A 15,601-nucleotide genomic window follows, 5' to 3' on the forward strand; every position below is an offset into this window, starting at 1 on the left:
CAGGCTGGCATATTTTTCTTATAGGCAGAATTCTTTGGTGACCTCCTGTGCATTCCTGTTTCAAACCCTCTGGTGCCCTGAAGGCTCAAAGAAGGGGAGGCCACTTTTAAGAGCAAACTGAAAGAAAGGGTCAAACTTGAGCCAGAAGAAAGTATGTGGGAGGAGATGGTAATGCCCCAGGTAGAAGCTCAGCCTAAGGACAAGTACAGAGTTGGAATGGGAGAAACATCACGCTGGGTGGTGCATATTAACCAGGGCATGTTGGGTTCCTACAGTCACAGGAAGTTAGTCTGGAAGCCAGTAGGGAGCCAAAGAAGTTTTCTGTGCAGATTAAAGTTGTACAAGAGGAAGAATAATATGGCTGTAATAACATGGTTGTGGTGTGAGGGATGATTCAGTGCAAGGAGAGGACAGATAGTAAGGGTAGGGACCACAGGAATTGGTCCTGATTGAATATAGGGGAAGGGGTCAGACCTATGGAAGGGTCTGTCCATTAGAATAGGAAAAGAGCGAGGCGAAAGAGGTTTAGGGGAAAGAGAGGAGGATGATAATTCGATATTTTTTCCAGGTCCCTGGCTCTCCTGACTGCCACTTGGGTATAAAAACCTCCCCAGCAGCTAGGGAAGGCTCCATGCAGAGCCTAGTTTCTGTCAACGGTGAACATCTCCATGTTTGCTTCAGCAACGAAAGAAGCTAGATTTGACGCCCAGGGACTTGAACGGTCACAGCCAAAGGAGTATCTCCTGAGCCTGGCACAGCGCTGAGCACATTATGGTGCTCAATAAATACTTGCTAAGTGAATGACCGAACAGACTGGAGACTTGGTGCTGCCCTTACCAGAGTAACCTTGGTCAAGTAATTGAACCTCCAAGAGCCTCAGTGTCCGTGGGTGTCGAGCAGGGACGGTCCCCCGGCGGACGGTGTGAGAGTAAATTCCCGCGGCCTGAGGTGGACAGAGTTCCCGCCCTCCCCGGAGCTGGGTGACCCCGCCGCGCTCTCACTAGCTTTCACCCGGGCCGTGTTGAGGGGCGGCCCCCGAGGCCGGGACCGGGCGGGGGTCGCGCTGCGGTCGCGCGGCGGGCGGCCAGGGCGGGGGTGGCGGCGGGGTCCGCCCCTCGCGCCCGCCTTCTCGGCGCGCAGCCCGAGGCCGGGGGCGGGCCCGGCTCAGGCCGCTCCCCGCGCTGCCCAGCGGCCCGCGGCGGCGCTCGCGGCCTCTCACCCGGGGCGGGCGAGTTCTGGGAAAGCCCGGCCCAGGGCGGGGGCCCCGCTGCCGCCCGCGCCGCCGTCCGTCCGGGCAGCGTGCACAGCTCGGCGGGCGCGGAGCGAGGGAGCGGCGCCGGGCGGGGGCGCACTCGGCGACGCCGGGCCGGGCGGGCGGCAGATCCCCGGGCGGGAGCTGCGGCGGCGGCGGCGGCGGCGGGCTGCGCGCCCCGGGCTCTGCATCCCGGGCACTTGCCTGGCTCTGCGCGCTCCTGGCACCCGCTCCGCCGCTGACACACAGTAGCGGGGACACCCGACGCCGCTAGCGACGGGCGCGTCCCAGAGAGACGCTGTACTTGGGGACTACGGTGCGACCGGCCAGAAGAGGAAAGGTGAGGAAGCGACTCTGTGGCTCGGTTCCTGAGGCTTGGAGAAGGGGAAAGAGGGGCTTTTAATCTCTGAGTCCTGTAGACCCGCCGAGGGCTGTAGCCTCCCTTCGCGTACCTGGAGGAAGAATGTCCCCCACTCCTCTCCCCAGGGGAGAACTGAGGCAGGCGACTCGCGGGGGGGACACAGGCCAGCCATCACATGGGCTCGAGAACACCCTGTAAGTGCTTCCTTCGCCCTTCAGACGTTTGCCTCAGGTCTCCACTGCATTTTGTGTGTACAGTACAATGAAGAAAAATATAAGCTCTTCCTGAGGCTGTACCTAGCAACAGTATTTCAAGGAAAGTGCTCAAGAGATTGTTCCTGGAGAGATTAGCTACATCAAGTCCTACAAAATGCAGTATTGGACCTGGTCTCACTCTGACTGGTAACTGGAAGAATGGCTCCATCTTCTTTCTTAACGTCCTCTAACGCTGTGATAATGAATAATCTAGAAGGAAAAGCCCTCCGTTGTGGCTAATGTTAAATGCGCAGTGTAAGCCATGAGACATTTGGTCCAACTGACTCAACTAATTATTCAGTATAAGGAAGATCCATCATTCAGAGATTTAGCAGTGTCATTTTAAAGACTGAGCTCCCCGAATAGATGTTAAGTAGAATTCACTTGATGGAAAAGTTTTCTTTCCACATGGTTCTTAATATTAGTTGCATCATGCACAGTAGGTCATTTAGATCCCTGCAAGATTAGTACGTTTCTTTGTATTTCTTGTAGGAACCCCTGGTAGGGGTAGTTGGGGCCACTGCCACAGAATGGGCACAGATGAAGCCAAGAGTGCTGCATCCCACCGGGGAGAATTTTTAAGAGCCTGTCTTGGGAGGTGAATGCAGGTGACCCCGTAGATACCTATACAGGTCCCAGGGGCATTGGGAGAGAAGGGGAGGCAGCCCCGTCTTCACAAATACTTTCTGAAGAATGCTTGATGATGATGTCATCAACATCCTTTGCTCTTCCTGAATGTCCTTCCTGCGTGCCCTTCCTGCTCCATTTCACCATTCTAAATCCTAACCATCCTTCAAACTGGGTTTTATTGCCGTTGTGAGACCTTTGCTGATAACCCAGCCCCAAACCTTCCCCGGCCCTCACTCCTGCAGCATTTTTACCTTCAAGGCATTTCTCCTCTCAGCATTCTTCAAGAGTTATTTATGTAGATGTTTCATTTTCCCTACTGAAGGCATTAACTGTGGCTTTCTTGGCACAGTGCTTGTGTCTAGAAGGCCCTCTAAAAATAATTGTGGGTAGGTGTTAAATATTATGACTTTGATTCTTCAATACAAATCTCTCCTTTGGAGAAGCAGATAATGTACTCAAAAAGATTCAGAGAAAAGCATATTTACCAAATTGTCCTCCATTTACAGCCCCACAGGGGAAATTATCCTTTTACCCAGGAACCATGGCTAATAATCGTCTTTGGTCCATGCCTTGGGACTAGGTAAGAGGTGAGATTGAGTTGGAGGGACAGTCTTCCAGTCCTTCTAGTAACATAAGCTCCTTGGATGTGCTCCAAGGTTGACCTGTGTCATTAAAAATTCCATGCTCGAGTGGGTTGTGGTGAAGCTAGATTCCAATGAAGGTGGTTGGTTTTCTTTTTCTATTTGCAACCGTTCTTAGTCACAGTCTTCTCTGGGCTTTTGTTATATACTTTAAACAATTCATTTGATGTGCTATCTGTTACCTACAAATTTCTAAATGAAGAAAGTGGAAAAGAATTGTGCTTGATGTTTTCTAAAGCAGAGAGCAGGGAATGTTTTCCAGGCCTGGGCAAGAGAAGGTATTTGCACAGAGCAAGGCTGCTCTGCACATGTGTGTGTGTGTGTGTGTGTGTGTTGTGTATGTTCACTGTCCCTGCCTTCCACAGACCTGGCTGAGAAAGCCTGTATAGGACAACAACTGCTTTAGTCTGGGCGCTTTCTTTCTCTGCTTGGGCTCCCTCTGCTGTGGCGAACGGTGGGGGTCAGGGGAACACAACAATTTAGACTTCAAGTTCAGAAGAAGAAGCAGGGAAGCCAGAAAAAGCAGTAACAGCTTAGAGTGTGAATTTGTTTGTCAAGTTGCTTTCCTTCAGACACTTAGTTGAGATCTTGGCATTGAGCAAGTGGGAATTTGGCTGGGGAGAAGGAAGACAGGTGATTGAGGAGCATGGTGTTCCTGTAGGAGGGCTGGGAGGCATTGATGGGGGCCTAGGGAAGCATGTGGCCCAGTTATGTGGGGTCCCCAAGAGGAGAATTGGAGGTGGGGAAGTGGGGAGTAGAGAAAGAAGAAGAAAATAGCAAAGATGCACTTTGCCATGGGCCAACTGCAGGGCTTACAAAGAAAGAGAAAACTATTTAGCATTGTGTGGTCTTCTCTGCTCCCAGGGTACAGAATTCAGGCTTGTTTTTATTAATGCTGTAATTCATCTGTATTATGGCTTAAATAGGCTTTCATGGGCCAGATTGAAACCCAGCCCTCTATAGCTGTGCTGTCCAATATGGTAGCCACAAGCCACATATGGCTATTTATGTTTACATTTAAATTAGTTAGGATTAAATGAAATTAACCACATTTCAGTTGCTCAATGGTTACAAGTTACTAGTGGCTACCATACTGGACAATAAAGACACAGAATGTGTCCATCATCTCAGAAATCCTGCTCTGGAATATTGTTGTAAAGGGTTAATGACTGTTAATCTCCAAGGTACTGATTTCCAATCCAAATTTATTAATAAATTAAACATTTCCCCTACCAAATCTATTTAGATGAAAATAATAGTAGTAGCTAGTGGTGGTAACACTTATACAGGCAGTGTTGTAAGCACTTTAGATCTGTTCATTCATAATCCTAACAACAGCATTAGGTGGTAAGTGCCAGAAATCTATTATCCCTTACCTGTAATTCTAAAATCAAAAAATCTCTCAAAACTGTGAGAGATTTCCAAGTCTGGCTACAAAATTTGGTCTGAGTCAACAGGAGGTTATTAGAGTCTTTATTTTTCTCACCTGGTAAAAACTATTTATACATTTTTATTTCAGAAATAATGGACACGTTTGCTGCAGATCCCACCTACAGTGTTATTTAACATATGGCATATGCCCTGTTTTACCATTACAAAAGCCAGAAAACGTCTGATTTTGCATAAGGACATATGGACCTCCATTACTATGCCCCTTTTGACAATGGAAAAACTGAGGCACTAAAAGTTTATGTCACTTGCATTAAGTCACAGCAAGAAAGTGCCAGGGCCAAGATTCAGTCAGAGCAGGCTGGCTCCAGACTCCATTCCCTTGACCACTGTGCTTTCCTGCATCAGCCTCTGGGCTCATCACCCAAAACAAATGACTGGCCCTTTTCTGGCTTCATGAAGCCAACGAGCTTTAACTCAGCTTAGAAAGTTTCAGACAGGGCTATGGCTAAATTGTTAAGCAGCTGAGGTTTTGAAATGCTATGGATAGTTAAACCACCGTAATTGGTGTGCTTAGCAGTTGTTTAGCTTGCCCTTTCCCACCTTGTGCTAATCACAGTTGGTTCTGAACCATTCACTGTGTAAGAACTGATAGGAAAAGAGGTGGTTCATTGTGGCCATTGGTAAAACTACTAGACCCTTGCTGAAATCTGTGGCATGTGGGGGCTTGTATACTCACAACTGTTGTGGGGAAGGTAGGGGGTGGCTTGGTCCTGATATGTGCTGACTGTTGTGCTGTGGGTAGGGCCGTTCTGGAGGCCAGCTGGGGTTCTGAAACTTCCTGGTTTGGTTTCAGAGGCTCTGGATCAACCTGACTCAGTTGGAAGTCTCTCCCAGGGAGAGTGTGTCTCTCTTCTTTTGGGAGGGTGTCTAGAACCGCAGGGCTGGGGGCAGCACTGGACTTTTCACTTTCTCTCTCCAGCTGGTCCCTTCTTGGCTTTTTGGTCCAAAGCTGCATTTAAAGACATTCTTGAGTAACCCCAGGCTTTCTCCTCTGAATATAAGAAAATGTTCTGACGGCTCCTCCACCTGTGTGGACCTTATAGCATGAGGTCTGCAGGGCCCCTGTCTCTCTGTATCCTGGAAGCATGTGCTTCTCCCATGGCATAGTCTCCAAGGCCCCTGGTGGTCATGGTGCCTCCAGTTATAATAGCTTCAGGTGTAGGGACAAGGCACTCTTGGTCAAATATAAGGGCTCTGGAATCAAATTTACTTGGGTTTGCCACCAACTAGCTGTACAGCCTTAGACAAGTAATTGACCTTTCTGTAAGATAGTAATTTTAAAGGGTTGCTATGAGACCTAAGATAATGCACCTAAAGCACTTTGCATAGTGCCAGGCACATGGTGCTCAAAAAGTTGTCTCCTAATATTGTTGTCTTTTCCCTCTGAGCCTACTTAAGGCTTGCCAGCCTGCAGCTTTAGGCCTTAGAGAGCCATGTGTGGTAGGCTGAATGATGCCAGTGGCCTCCCAAAGTTGTCTAAGTCTTAATCCCAGGGGCCTGTAAATATGTTACTTTACGTGACAAAAGGAATTTTGTGGTTGTGATTAAATTAAAGATTTCGAGACGAGGGAGTTATCCTGGATTACCTGGGTGGGCTCAATCTAATGAAGAGGGTCCTTATAAGAGGGAGGCAAGAGGACCAGTCTGGAGTAGGAGGCAGGGGTAATATGAGGAAGGGGTCAGGAGCCAAGGAATGCAGGCAGCCTCTGGAAGCTGGAACAGGCAAGGAAATGGATTCTTCCCTAGAGCCTCCACAGAGGGAAGGCAGCCCTGCCAACCCATTTTAAGACTTCCGGCCTCCAGAACTATAAGATAACAAATTTGCATTGTTTAAGCCACCACGTTTGTGGCAATTTGTCACAGCAGCAATAGGAAACTAATAGAGTGTGGAAGGGAAAAAAGAAAGTGGTCAGAAGGGAAGTGAAAGCTGTCAAAATAAGAGACCAATAACAGCCAGCATTTAGTTCAAACTTTGCTCAGTACTGTTCTAAGTCCTTTAGGTGTATCAACCTGCCATCCTCACAACCATCTTCTGAGGAAGGTACTTTTATTATCTGCCTGTCACAAAAGAGGAAACTCAGGCACTGAATTAGGTAACTTGCCCAGGGTTACACAGCCGGTACCGGGTAGAGCTGGGATGTGAATCCACGCAGTCTGGCACTCTTGACTATTACCCACACGACTCCCCAAAGCAGGAATTTCTGATTGAGTGGCCTGTTACTGTACAGAAAGAAAAGGCAGTATTTGAATCAGCAAGAGGGAGGGTGATGTAGTCCCTCTGTACCAGAAAAAAGAAAAGAAAAGAAAAGAAGGAGAAACATGGGCATTGAAGTACTTGGTAAGTTTTTGCCATTCCTATCTCACATAATACGTGTGGACAGCTTGAAGCTGAAGGACGCCGGCTCTGGGAGCAGTTCCTGTGCTGGCCTCCCTCTCGAGTTCCCACCTCTGTTCCTACAGCAGCCCCGCTCACTCACCACAGACTGCTGGCCCCAGCGCCCAGCTGGCTCTGCTTCCCACCTCTGCCTGTTTATTGGATTTGCCTCATTCCTGACTCTCTGCTCCAGCCCCGAATTCAACCTCCTTCTGGCCCCTCAAATGCTCAGACTGGAGATGGTTAGCATCAGGGTCTGGATGATGAGGTGCCCCTGGGACTGCGGGAGGGTGGGTGGTGATGGTTTCTGCCTTTACCTTTGGTTTAGCTGTGGCTGCTGTTGGTTTTCTAGCCATACTGCTTTTGTCTGTCAAGCACATAATTCAGAGTGATACTGGTTTGGGCCAGTGGTTTTCCAACTGTGTTCTGGGAGCGTTGGGGCCACTGCCAGGTGAGGGAGATGGCAGAAGATGAAGATCTCATCCCTTTACCCTGCTTCTGCTGTGCACCCCCACTCTTACTCATTTTATTTATACAGTGAGGTCCTGCCTTAGATTTGGCATGAAAGGTCACTTTGATTGCTAGAGAGACAGAGAGAAGTTTGAGAAGACCTAAACCCCAAGTTAAGGCATGCTATATATGACCTTTACCTTTAGCCCAAAGACTTGTTTGTGCAAGGAATAGAACTCACTGTAGTTTCTCTAACTGCATTTTACAAGTTTGGATTCTGGAGACAGGTTGCTTAGATTTGTTTACCTGGCTCCACTATTTACATGCAATCTGTATGACCTTGTGCAGAATACTTGTCCTAGTGGGGCCTAAACGTCCTCATTCACATAATGGGAGGGGTAATAGTAGTACCTAATACATGAAATCATTCAGGTAAAGGGTTTAGAACAGTGCCTGATACACAGTAAGAATTAAACAAATACTAGCTCTTAGGCTTGTTTTTATTCCTACCGAGTCTCCCAGTGGGATGGCAGAAGACTCTAGCCTCATCTCTTTACGGGGTTCTGCTCTCCCATGATGCTCTCCCCCAGTGCAGCCAGGAGTCTTCCTTCCATTACTCCTCTCTTGGTCTGGTTGCCACAGAAATGTCCATTGTCCCTGACCACAGGTGACTCTGGTTGCAGTGACTCAAGGCTGCTTTTCATGGATGCACAGCTCTCCCCGAGGTCTCTGAGATCCCACTGCCCCTGCCAGGAAGAGGGTCCCTTCTGCTTTCAGGAGCTGCTGGACAATTGCTCTTTTCCTCCCCTTCCCACCAGCTGTGGGGGCTGGGACGAGAGGGGCAGAGTAGAACTCCAGTCTCCTCCCTGCTTCTTCTCCAGGACTTTGGGTCTATAATACAAACTCCATACTCTTGCATCCTTTTTCCTCTACCCCTAAGGCTTAAGAAAACGAAACGAAATAAACATATATGGGGCGGCTAAGCTTGCCAGGGTTATTGGTCAAACAGTGCTGGCCAGTGCCGTGATCTACTTAGTGGTGGTGTTGCTGCCGGCTCTGCGGAATGATCTGTTGTGTGGTGGCCCCAATGAAATGTGCTCCATTTATAGAAATACTCGAAGGTCTCCTTCAGAGGGGCTGATTATATGTGCACACAGGTTCAAAGCTCTGACAAAATGTGGTTAGCATTTATGTATTTTATTGCTTTGTAGGAACAGCTACATTTTAATAATAAAGCTATAAGACTGCTATATTCGGAGTTAAGGAAGAGGCAGAAGCAAGGAGAGACTATTTTGATGACTTCATTTTAGGTTTAAACTATATAGTATCACTGACTATGGAAAATCCAGAGAATGGAAAAAAAATCATTGGGAAAAGCACATGTGACCAAGTGCGTGCTATACACATCTGGGATTAAAATATCAGATAGCACAGTTTGATTTGGATATCACTGGAGTTAGTTCAAGTTACTGTCATTTCTACAGAAAGTTTCAATTCATTTGTTGTTATTAGTAACACGAACTCAGATTTCACTGATGAACATCTTTTCGCCTGTGGTGTGTTTGCCTGGAGGAATTGAGGCGCCCTCATAGTCTGGTTTGTCAGTCTCAGAGAGGTGGATACAATTCACAGAAGTTAAATGGTTTTGGCATGACATTGTATTCCCTTTTCCCCTCAAAGGCAGAATGAATTTGGATGACTGGGTAGTTGGTCTGCAGTTTTGTTAACTGCTGGGGTCTGAGCAAATTCAGATCCACTTTCTGCTCACTTCTCAGCATGCTAATTAGTTCCTCACTTAGCCTGGCTTACCGTGCCTGTGCCTGAGGTTTTTCTTTCCTTGTGCCTCCGGCAGGGTCTTAAAATCCACAGTGGGAAGGACTGGTAAAGCTCCAGGCAGTTGTGAAAGAAATATGCTCAATTATTATTTGAATCTAAGGGAGGGACTGCTAGAACTTCATGAGCTATGCACAGGAACTACATAAATTTGTGAAAAGAACTCCAAAATACGACTTTCCTGTGCCGTCAATGCAACGGCAGTCAGACCGCCCTGCAGGTTCTCCCAGGACATCTCTTGGATCTAGGATTTTGACTAATTACCCTTTGCTGACTGAGGATGGGCTGGGCCTCACCAGTGCCAAGTCACGGGATGGCTGACAACAGGTGAAGTGTGTTCTCGACTCAGGCAGGCAAGCCCAGATCAAATCAGTTACAGAGGATAAGAGAGTGTGCTTATTTCTAGCCATGTGGCGTATTTCTAATGAATTATCACTATCTAAGCAGTCAAGTCTAGAATATGTCACTTGTTTAGATTATTAGTTTGAAAAATAAAGATTTTTTTAGACAAATACTGTATGTTTTCACTTATATGTGGAATCTAAAAAACAAAAAAAAATGAACAAATAAAACAGAAACAGACTGACAAATACAGAAAACAAACTAGTGACTACCACATGGGAGAGGGGTAGGGGTAGGGAGAAAATAGGTGAGAGGATTAAGAGGTACAAACTAGCAGTTATAAAATAAATAAGTCACAGGGATGTAATGTACAGCACAGGCAATATCGTCAAAATTTTATAATAATTTTGTATGGTGTGTGCTCTATAAAAATACTGAATCACTATGTTATACACTTGAAACTAATATAATATTGTAAGTCAACTATACCTCAATAAAAATTAATTTAAAAAAGAATTTTTAATCCCAATTTTATCTTAACAACTAAAATTCTACCTTCTATTAATGCAGACATTATGCATGTTTACTTCCTAATTATATGCTATGTCATGTAACAGTGAAAATTGAGGAATCCAATCCCTTTCACTTTTAGAGTTGAAAAATTGGTCTTCTGAGAGACTGAAGGATTTGACCAAAGCCACCTGGCTGGGAAGCAGCAGAATTGGGACTTTAGTTTGTTTCAAACAAAATTAAGACTATACTGTAGGTAGATACATACTGCACAATTTTCAATCCCAGATTCTTTGCCTAACATTCCATTATTAAGGTGTTCTCACACCATTAAATGTTTCCAAACCTTGACTTCAGTGGCTAGATCTCATTCCATCATGTGGTCCCATGGAGGGCTTACCCATTCCCCTCTTGGTGGACATTTAGTTGTTGATCCCCAATTTTTTTCTGTTTAAGTAACTCTCCATTGCCTAGATCTCTAATTCTTTAGCACAGAGTCTTAGAAGTGAAATTACTAGGTCAAAGTGGAGAACTGTTTTAAAGGCTCGAGAGACTTACTGCCAAAATGCCCTCCGAAAAGGTTGCATCAGTTTGCACTTCTAATGATGTGCTAGAGTAGTCTTTCCAGTGGTATATCAACGAGAGATACCAGTCTTTGTACTTCATAGGTTGATTGTGCATTTCCTTTACTTCTGGAAATAAAAAAACATTCATATCTCATCAGTGTGCTTTCTCTTGGTTAATTATTTAATCATGTTCTTTGTCCGTTTGTCTTCTTTTTCTCTGAGACTTCTTAATGAATTAAGAATATTACATCCCTTTATCATATTTTTTGGCAAGTATTTCCTATCGTCATTTGATGCTGTTTTTCTCAACTAGCATTTTTTCCTGATTGCAAAATAATACAAGTTAATTTTGGATAATTTGGAAAATAGAGAAAAGCACAATAAAGGAAAATTCCAAAATCACCTATACTTCTACTACCTAGAGTTATTACTAACATTTGGTTTATGGCTTTCTAGGGTTTTTTTTTTTCCTATTTTTTTTTCCCAAATTGAGATCATGCTTTCATGTTTTATAACTTTTCACCTAACTTTGTTAATCATACTTAAGCAAATTATATTTATCCAACTATGGGATATTATATGTAAATATTAATGAAATATATTTTTGAAATGTGTATCATGTTTCTTAATGTGCAGAAAATTTTAATTTTCATATGGCCAGGTAGGTCTATGTCCTCCCTGGTGATTACTTCCATGGCTTTCAAATTTGTACTCTTTATCTACTTTCTGTGATTAACTCTATTTTTTTAGCTTTTTAGGCTTTTAGTTACATTCAACTTTTCATTTAGAATCAGTTTTTTTGGGTATACATTATGAGTTGAAGACCTAACCTGTATTCTAAATACTTAATTAATTTTCCTTCATAATGTATTTATTTCCTCATATATATGTATATTTCTTGTATAATTTCCCTAACTGATGTATTTATTGGGTAGTACTAAACAATTCCTAACTTATTTTGTATATTCTAAGGCAATTTTAGGCCTTAGATATTTAACTGTCAATTCTTGAATAAGTACCATCCTGTTTGTTATTTTAGCCTTATAATACATGTTAATATCATGTAGAGCAACTTATTTCATTATAATTATTAAAATGTTCCTTATGTTTCCTTGCTTATTCTAATAAATTAAATTTTGAGACTTTAAAAAAATTTTCTGAGCTAATTAATGACTTTTTTTATTGAAGTATAGTCAGCTACAATGTGTCAGTTTCTGGTGTACAGCATAATGTCCCAGTCATGCATATATATACATATATTTATTTTCATATTCTTTTTCATTAAAGGTGATTATAAGATATATTGAATATAGTTACCTGTGTTATACAGAAGAAATTTTTTAATCTAAATTTTGAGACATTTTGTCAAAATTTCAAAAATTCATTAATATCCTGATTGAGATTATAATAAACTTGTATATTAATTTAGGAAGAAGTAATAAGTTTACAGTATTTAATATTTACATACTGGTATGTTTCTTGATTTACGCAAATGTTTTTATATATCTTAGTGAAGTTTTACAGTCTTCATATTAATCATATATTTCTTACTTATTTTTTAAATATGTTTTATGTCTTTTATTTAATCAGCTTAGTTTTTTAGCTGATTCTCCTGAGCTTTCTAGGTAGAGAATGGTATTATCTGCAAATAATGATTATTTCCCTTTTAAGTCAGAAATTTGTACATTAATAACTAAGGGAGGATAATAGACCTTTCAATTTTATTCTTGATTTTAATGGAAATGCTTTTCATATTCATAATGCTTTCTATCCTCGTGTGATGTTGCCTATGGTTTAAAATAGTTTAAATGACTTTGAGGAAGTAATGTCATATCCATAGATCTATTTTTTTTTCTCAATGAAAGTGAGTTGAATTTTGTTAAAAGCCGAAAAGATAATCTTTGAGATGACTGTGTGCTTTTTTTCACATTTGACCAACTGCTATGTTATGTTAACAAGTTTCCCATCATTATACCATGTTTGCAATCTTGTTGTGACAGTTTATTATCATTGTGTTAATGAATTCTGTCTATAAAATAGAGATTAATCTAGACCCTATTTAGATTTTACTTTGTATTTTTTAAAATTAGTATTTAGCCATGATCATCAAAGACTGGTATTAAAATTCTCTTGTGGCTCCTGAGTCTGCATAGATTGAATTCCAGGAGACCCCCTGTGTTTCCTGGAAGTGACAGGGGCAGCAGCAGATGTGGTGAGGAGCTGGAGACACTGCTCATGTGGGGGAGGGAAGGAGGGTACATTGCACACCGTGGACTGGTTAATTGGGGGCTCTTCCTCTGAGGTGAAAATACAATGCCTCTTTTTTTTTTTTAATTGGGACACTCTTTTCTTTGCATGCCTCATAAGATAGGCAGAATTGGAGCTCTGCTATTAGAAGGTTCACACCATCCGTAAGGATTCCAGATGCTGAATGTAGACCTCAGTCCTTTTCTGGACTGATGGAATGTTAAGTAGCAATGCAGCAAACCTGAAAGACAAGCTTAGAATCTAGTAGTACTCAGATTCATTGTCAAGTCTTAGTTTAGGTGAAAGGTTTAAAAAAAAAAAATATGTCCCTAAGGCATATAGGAAGGAAGAGAGAAAGCAGCTATAAAATTTAAAAATATTAAATGGCAAGTACTCTAAGTGTGCATTTGACAGCTGTAAGACTGAGAAAGTGACCCGAAGATTTACCTACATTGTGGGTGTCTTTGTGGAGAAGTTGAGGAGAAGCTGAGTCTAAGAAGTAAGGAGGTGATTGGTTGGCTCTTCTCATTCTTCCTACTTACATGTCTGTCGCCCCTTACTCCCTATTTTGTTTTCTTTTCTACAACTTTGTTTTTTCCCCAACCTCCTTTTCTCATCCATTCAACTCTCAGACCTTCAGCAGTCCGTCTGAGTCCCTCCCTGTGTCAGGCACTATGCTGGCTGGTGGGGGATGCCTGTGAGCAAGATACCCACGGCTACTGCCTACCTGTGCTTACCTGAGCCAGGTGATGATGCAGGTGAGAAGCTGACAATTTCTGTAATTTGTGAAACAAGATGTTACTAACTCTCTCCCTTTCTCAGGATTTCAGACATTTGCTTATTTATGGAAGGGTAGTATAAAGCATCATGAATGATGAATCATTTATAAATTGTAAAATTAGACACTTTTGTTAAAGGGGCTTAGTTAAAACTCTGTGACTTGACTCGTGGGAAGGAGGTGTCTATTTCTGCTGCTTGGTGTTTTCTCAAGAAAAACGTTTTCATCCTTGCTTCTTCCCTTCTGAAGGAATTTCCTTTCAACTTGAAGAATTCTGGAAGCAAGGGCTGCTGGGACTGAAGAAGGCAGCATATTCTAAGAAATAGAGTAGAAAGCACAAGGAGAGGCAAGGAGTGCTCACCTTGACCAGCTCTATTGTGCAGAGGCTCAGGGGGAAACTTGGGAGAGTGCCCAGGACGTTGGTTGCTGTTGTATTGAGGAAGGCATTCAGGTTCATCTGGAGTAACCAGTTCACATAAATGTGCTGCTATTGGTTTATTACATTTTTTGAAATTGAGTACTATTGGTTGGTTCTGTAAAGAGGATGTTGACTGCATTCCTGATGTCATACCCAGAATTTGCCATCAAAGATCTATAAGTCTGATTCCAGAGACAGGGCACAAATACCTGAAATTTTCAATGTCCTTACCAAGAAATGGCTGAGTCTCTGAAATTTTCAATGTCCTTACCAAGAAACGGCTGAGTCTCTGAAATTTTCAATGTCCTTACCAAGAAACGGCTGAGTCTCTGAAATTTTCAATGTCCTTACCAAGAAACGGCTGAGTCTCTGGCCAGCTGTTAAATGGCTTGAGTCCAGGAGAGGGAGCTCTGGGCTGGAGTTTTCTGAAACATAGAGAAGGCTTGAAGGAAGCAGGGTGTGTCTTGCTGGAAAGGATAGAAAGATATTTCTGCTTGGGAAGAAGTGAAGCCATCCTTAGAAGTCTTGTTCACAGGAAAGCATTAGTTGGCCAGGTAGGCAGGGTCTCCCTCGAGGCTTTCTCTTTCCTGTTTACCCCAGATATGTGTTGTGGATCCTTAGAGTAAATACATCTCCTTGAGTTGTTTCACCTTTACATCAATGATTCCAGATCTTTCTGTGGCCCATGTTTCACTCCTGAACTGCAGAGCTGTATATCCAGCTACCTGTGAGACATCTCCCCAGAACTCATGTCTCACGTTGAACTCAGTCTTTTCCCAAACCTGCTTCTCCCACATTCCCCAATGCAGTGAACAGAGCATTTATCGACCCACTTAACAGAGGCCAGAAACCTCAGCTCTCCAAGGACTCACGGCACCTGCTACCTTCCATTTCTGTGTCTGTCTTTCCCAATAAAGCATATGCTCCATGGCACCCCCTTCTGGGATCTCCAGGCCCAGCACAGTACTGAGCCTGTGACAAAGGTGCTCCACACGTATATGTTGACTGAATGTACAAATTGAACGTCCTGTCCATCTACCCTTTCAGTGCCTCTCTAGCCAGGCAGACCCCAGTTTGAAATCCTGCTTTGCTCTTTACTGACTGGGTCACCTTAATGGAGCTATTTTTTAAAATTTTATTTTGAGATTTTTAATTAATAACAATTTATATATCATTATTAATTATCTATAACTATGTAATTATTAATAATATAATTAATAATAGCATAACATTTAATAATACAAATTTAATATATGTACAGATTAAGTTTTTAAAATCTCATTATGCATCAGTTTCTGAATCTGTAAAATGGACTTAGTTATGGTGCCTACCTCATAGATTTGGGGCAAACTAAATGTAACAAAGCATGTAAAACATGTTTGATACATAGTAGAGTCTTTACTGTTAGAAGACAGGTTTGAAGCTAGACTGTCAAAGCCCCTCAGTGCAGAGTAAGTGGTGTGTGCTGTATCTATTAGAAGGTGAGGATCCAT

General features: G+C 43.1%; 1 protein-coding gene across 5 annotated transcripts in view; it reads left to right on the forward strand.

The window, feature by feature from the left end:
* The first annotated feature begins 1,425 nt into the window (after positions 1-1,425).
* Positions 1,426-15,601, forward strand: part of PLCE1 (phospholipase C epsilon 1) — a 300,817-nt gene continuing 286,641 nt past the window's right edge. For all 5 annotated transcript variants that reach the window (XM_031461396.2, XM_064488235.1, XM_031461397.2 and 2 more), the window contains exon 1: positions 1,426-1,592. The gene's annotated coding sequence lies outside the window, so the exon portion shown is untranslated. The remainder of the gene's footprint in view (positions 1,593-15,601) is intronic.

Source organism: Camelus dromedarius, chromosome 8 (assembly GCF_036321535.1).
Source record: "Camelus dromedarius isolate mCamDro1 chromosome 8, mCamDro1.pat, whole genome shotgun sequence".
Taxonomy (NCBI): domain Eukaryota; kingdom Metazoa; phylum Chordata; class Mammalia; order Artiodactyla; family Camelidae; genus Camelus; species Camelus dromedarius.